This window comes from Medicago truncatula, chromosome 3 (genome assembly GCF_003473485.1).
Source record: "Medicago truncatula cultivar Jemalong A17 chromosome 3, MtrunA17r5.0-ANR, whole genome shotgun sequence".
Taxonomy (NCBI): domain Eukaryota; kingdom Viridiplantae; phylum Streptophyta; class Magnoliopsida; order Fabales; family Fabaceae; genus Medicago; species Medicago truncatula.
In genome coordinates this window covers 15,136,565-15,142,564 of record NC_053044.1, presented here as the reverse complement: position 1 = coordinate 15,142,564, position 6,000 = coordinate 15,136,565, and the positions used below count along the sequence as shown (strand labels likewise).

General features: G+C 37.5%; 1 non-coding gene across 1 annotated transcript; it reads right to left on the bottom strand.

The window, feature by feature from the left end:
• Positions 1-2,353: 2,353 nt before the first annotated feature.
• Positions 2,354-2,460, bottom strand: LOC120579778 (small nucleolar RNA R71). The gene has a single exon (XR_005645523.1). It is a non-coding gene; the product is annotated as a small nucleolar RNA R71 (small nucleolar RNA).
• Between the last annotated feature and the right edge of the window lie 3,540 nt (positions 2,461-6,000).

The window sequence follows — 6,000 nt, the reverse complement described above, 5'->3', positions numbered from 1 at the left end:
AGTTCATTTTCTTAAATGTCTTTACAATTTACTTGTTTCTTTTGAGCAATTCATTTACCTTTATTTACACCGATTTCGATTGGGTTCAACTGGGTTGAATTTGATTGTTTTTTACTTTCTTTTATCGAGTTCTTTAGGAACAATATTAAATTTCTGGAAAATAACAAACACAATATGTCCTTAAGATTTACTAGTTGATCTTGCAAGTAAATATTTTTAAACCAGTGGTTGTTTACCAAAAATCAATGTAAACAAATTGGCACGCCCGGTGGGACATTTTGTGCTTTTGTTTAGAAGGTTTCTTTCGAAATTTAAACTAGTAATAATTGTTGGTTTGCATTGTGTATGCGATTAAGGAATAAAAAACTACTTCCTGAAATGACGTGTCCTCCTCCCATTCCGAGCGCAGTGGCGACGAGTGCCGCAAGTGCGTCAGGGACAACAACCAACCCACCAGGGGCTATGCAATCGATCCAAACTAGCATCATGGAAACTGTAATAGAGCCAGTTAGATTGACGATGGCCGCCCAAACTTCCCAGGCCATTCCAATTAACTGCTATGGCCACTGATGAGTCATTTATTGCTTACTTTTATATGCTTTTTAGTTTAGTTTTATTTAGATTTTATTTTATTTTATTATATTAGTAATATTTCCTTTTTAGGATAGTTTACTTTAAATTGCATTTTATTTTATTTCAGGAATGAATATTGGATGGATTGAGTCTTGGAGCAAAAGAAAGGGACTTGGAGCTGATTGGATGCAAAAATATGAAGATTGAGAGACAAAAATATGTCTCCCCAAAGTCAGAAGCTTGGCACGGCCGTGCCACCCTCCAGAGTGCCTTTTGCTGCTTTTTGCTTAGATTTTAAGCTACTCTATTTTTAGCCCAAATGTAATTGCTTAGATTTTAAGTCAAATGTATGCTATAAATAGAGTAGTCATCCACCACAAATATTCATCTTTACTTGGAATACAATAAGTGACAATTGTTTTTCTAATTAAAGTTCTTTTCTTTTCCTTTATTTTCTTGTCATTTACTTTTATGCTTTCTCTATTCTCCCCCATGTCTACGATGATCATGAGTGAGTAGACTTCTCCTTGTCTTGGAATTGTTGGATAAGTCTAAATGACATAATCCTAATCAAACCAGGCTCTAAGCCTTAATCTTATGTAACCCTAATTTCTTATCTAAATTCACCGCTTTAACATGGATCAACCATTATCAAACTGTGGAAACGAAAGTGGAGGGTTTGATAATTGTTTAACCATTATTCCAAATATCAATTCATAAAACGAAAGTGGAGCTTTGATATTCGAACAAGTGAATTTAGACAAGGATTGCAAAGTCAGCGAAATAGGCTTTGCAATCTTTGAGACATATAGTTTCGATCTTCAAGGGAACTAATAACAATCAAGTCAGCGAAATAGGCTTGGTTGTTAGAGGAACCAAAATCTAATAGTAATCAAGTCAGCGAAATAGGCTTGGTTGCTAGAGGAACATAAGAGAAACTGTCTTGAGAAATTAGGTCTAACATAACATTATAAGCTTATAGTTTTGGTTTGAGAAGGACTTGTTATTTAGATGAAACCAACGATCCCAAGGCTCTTTTTATATTATTAATTTTCAACTCTTGAAAACCCCCAACTTACAATTCTTTTCTCTTCTAATCATTTCCAAAGGTTAATTGAATTGAACTACTCCCTGTCGGAACGATACTCTTTTAATACTACTTCGATAAGACCGTGCACTTGCGGTTTTATCCCATCAAGTTTTTGGCGCCGCTGCCGGGGAGTAATTTTGATTAACTCTTTCTTTGTGATTAGAACTCTTTTCTCTCCCTCTTTTCTTCTACTTCTTCCTTTGTATTACCAATTAACTTCTTGGGTTCTCGATTTCTTATGCGAAGAAGTAAAAGTCTCGGAGAATTTATCCCTGAGATCGAAAGTTTTTTGCATAAGAAAAAGAGAGAGGCACAAAATAATACCGCTATGGCTGAACGCACTCTCAAAGAGTATGCTACTCCTTCAACGGAAGAGCCACAAGCTATTATCGTGTACCCAACGGTTGAGGGTAATAACTTCGAGATCAAGCCTGCACTACTCAATTTGGTGCAGCAAAATCAGTTTTCTGATCACTCACTGAGGATCCAAATCTCCATATTTCTTCCTTCCTTAGACTCAGTGGCACCATAAAGGAGAACCAAGAAGCCATAAGACTTCATCTCTTTCCCTTTTCCTTAAGGGAGAGAGCTAGCGCTTGGTTCCATTCCCTAGAAGTCGGTTCCATCACTTCATGGGACGATATGAGGCGAGCATTCCTTGCCCGATTTTCCCCCCCATCTAAAACCGCTAAACTTAGAGACCAAATCACGCGGTTCAATCAAAAAGATGGGGAGTCTCTCTATGAAGCGTGGGAGCGTTTCAAAGAAATGCTTAGGCTTTGTCCCCACCATGGCTTGGAAAAGTGGCTTATAGTCCACACGTTTTATAATGGCTTGTCATATACCACTAAGATGTCTGTTGATGCAGCTTCAGGTGGAGCTCTAATGAACAAAAACTATACGGAGGCTTATGCCTTGATTGAAGACATGGCTCAGAATCACTACCAATGGACCAACGAGAGAGCCGTCACCGCTCCTACTCCCTCTAAGAAAGAGGCAGGTATATACGAAGTCTCTGAATATAACCACCTTTGTAACACCCCGTTTTCCCAATATACAAATTTCATAAACAATTATCAGAGTAAAAACCATAAACGGGATATCACATAGAAACGTAATCCATAAACAGTTAAATAATAATTTAACCTTCACAATATCTTTAACATAGCAGCGGAATATTTAATTCAAAAATCATAAATCAGTTTGGCACGTAGGCCCCATCAAAAATAGTTCATAATCCATAACATAATAAAATATAACATATTATCCACGTAAGAGAATGAAGCATGTTATAGCATATAACCCCATCCCGTTACGTATCAGAGCGACCTAGACGACACAGTGAAGGCAAGGCCACTCACGACGGCAACTGCACACTAAGCACGATCACCTGCAAGTTACCCATACGAAGGGCAACATTTTCAAGCAGAAGGGGTGAGATTTCATAATACAATAACATTAATCAATGTAATTGAGAATCATAAATTAACAACATAATCATTCCATTATTAACTTTGCATAATTGCTAACAGTTATCACGTAATCGTTTGTTCAATAATTAGGAATATCATAACATATCAAATAACACTTATCACGTAATCACATATTCAATCATTATCAACAAGGCATCTTAATCATGACAATGTGACAATGCTCTTAGACTCCTTATATGCATGTGGTACCAATCGTCATCATAAGTATTAATATACTTTAATCGTGCGGAGGACAAAGCTCCTATAAAACGTGCGGAGGACAAAGCTCCTAATTTTCGTGGTGAGGACAAAGCTCAATGTTATGCTATGCATGGACACATATGAACAAAACAACGTAATCGACTTATCAACATGCATCCAATAATTTGGAGCTAAACTTCATCATATACTTATGCACTTAGTTAAACAACGGAAGCAGCATAAACAGATCACATAAACAAAATGATATCATTATATCAATAGCACATAAATTGCATCATTATCAAGTTTTCATATCTTGCATGAATATACAATACATTAGTTCATACTCAATTAATATCAATATAGTCTTAAACAACTCTACAGGCTGCAGTAAACATCATCACTAGGTCTCAATGCCAATTAGGGGTTCACTCTTGATCAACACATGCGACACAGATCGCACAAACACTCAAACAACTACCTTCTGGTTGTACTCGCGAGGCGAGAGTTCTTACTCGCCATGGCGAGTAACACTAATCTCCCAAACTGATGTTGTTCTGGGTTCAATCCTGTCCTAAAATCATTCCTAACCAATACTAGGTATGTCTAGGCACTTAAAGGCATCCAAGGTCCAACTAAAAAGGTCGAAACACGAAATATGACATACACTCTGCCTAAGCTCGCGAGGCGAGGAAAGGTTGCTCGCCATGGCGAGTTGCACCAAACAACTCGCGAGGCGAAGGAAAGGGGCTCGCGTGGCGAGCGATGAAGTTCATCACTCGCGAGGCGAGGATCATCACTCGCTGTGGCGAGCGATGAACAGAAGCACGGGCAGACTAGGGTTTTTCTCAAAAATCCATCACACAACATGGTTCAAAGCCTAATTTTGATTCCAGAATTCATCCTAAACATATTCTAAGGTTATAGGACGGTTCTTACATCAATCTAAACAAGTTTTACCGTTTGATCATCAATTTTTAGGGCTTTGACCTAATTCCAAAACTTCTCTAATTCAATCCTAACTTGGTCAACTAATCATCAGAATTACAGTAATTAACATTATTGAATTATTAGTCTCACCCTTACCTGGTTATGAAGAAATCGCAGCTCTCTCTATGCTCTTCTCCCTTCTAAGCTTTTTCTCCCTTTTCCAAAAGTTTTCACGTACAATCCGTTTTTCTAACAATTAGGTCTTCTCTATTTATATCTCTTCCTAATTACTTATCTTATCTCAATTTCTCCCCCAAAACTATCTAAAATATCAAAACAGCCCTCAACTAAATATTTTATATTATTTTCAAATCTTTATTCTATTTATCAATAAAATAAATCTCATATCATAATCAAATCCTCCAAAACTCATAACTTATCACGTCATCAATCATATCATCAAAACATATCAAAATCATGCATATATTATATAATTATAATATAATTGCCTAAACTCGATTAAATAACGATTAAACGAAAGTGGGCGTTACAACCTTGCTGCTAAGGTTGAGGCATTAACCTAAAAATTTGAAAAACTTAATGTTAATGCTGTCACACCTTCTTCTGCATCCCCTCCTTGTGAAATCCGTGGTATATCCGGTCATATCGGTGTTGATTGTCAGTTAGGTAGTGCTGCCAATATTAAGCAACTGAATTACGCTCAATATAACCAAGGAACAAGGCCAAATCAAAATTTCTACAAAAATCCTCAAGGTTCCTATGGACAAGCAGCACCACCTGGCTATACAAACAACCAGAGAGTGGCTCAGAAATCAAGTTTGGAGATTTTGTTGGAAAATTGCATAGCTAATCAAAATAAAAATCTTCAAGAACTAAAAAACCAAACAGGATTTATGAACGACTCTCTCTCCAAACTCACTACCAAGGTTGATTCTATCGCCACACACACCAAAATGCTTGAGACCCAAATCTCCCAAGTAGCCCAACAAGTGGCCACCTCTTCTCAAACACCAGGAGTCTATCCTGGTCAACCTGAAACAAACCCCAAAGCTCATGTCAACGCTATTTTTCTTGGGGGTAGTAAGCTAGAAGAGACCGTTGCTAAAGCCAAAAGTGTCAAGGAAGAGAGTGTTAAGTGTCTAGGTAAGAAAGGTGTGATAGAAAGTGAGAAACCGCTTGATAAGAACAAAGCACTTACACCATTAAGGCTTACTAAGCTCAACTTGGAGGCTCAATTCACAAAATTCTTAAACATACTTCAAAAGATTTGCATTAAGATTCCCTTTGCTGAAGCTTTGTCTCGTATGCCTCTATACGCCAAGTTTTTTAAAGAAATTTTTTCAAAGAAAAAGGCTATAGATCATAATGAAACATTAGCTTTGACAAGGGAAAATAGTGCAATCATCAAGAATCCGCCTACAAAGCTTAGAGATCCAGGAAGCTTTGCCATCCCTTGTATGATAGGGAGTGAAACCTTAAACCGAGCCTTATGTGATTTAAGAGCTAGTGTTAGTCTGTTGCCCTTACCCCTCTTTAAAAGGCTGGGGTTGGGAGAGTTAAAGCCTACTGAAACAACATTGAAGTTAGCCGATCGTTCTGATATCCAACCTGTCGGATATGTCGAGGACATCCCCGTCAAAATAGAAGGGATAGACATCCCAACTGATTTCATGGTGCTTGACATAGATGAGGACAATGAGTGCCCTATAATCT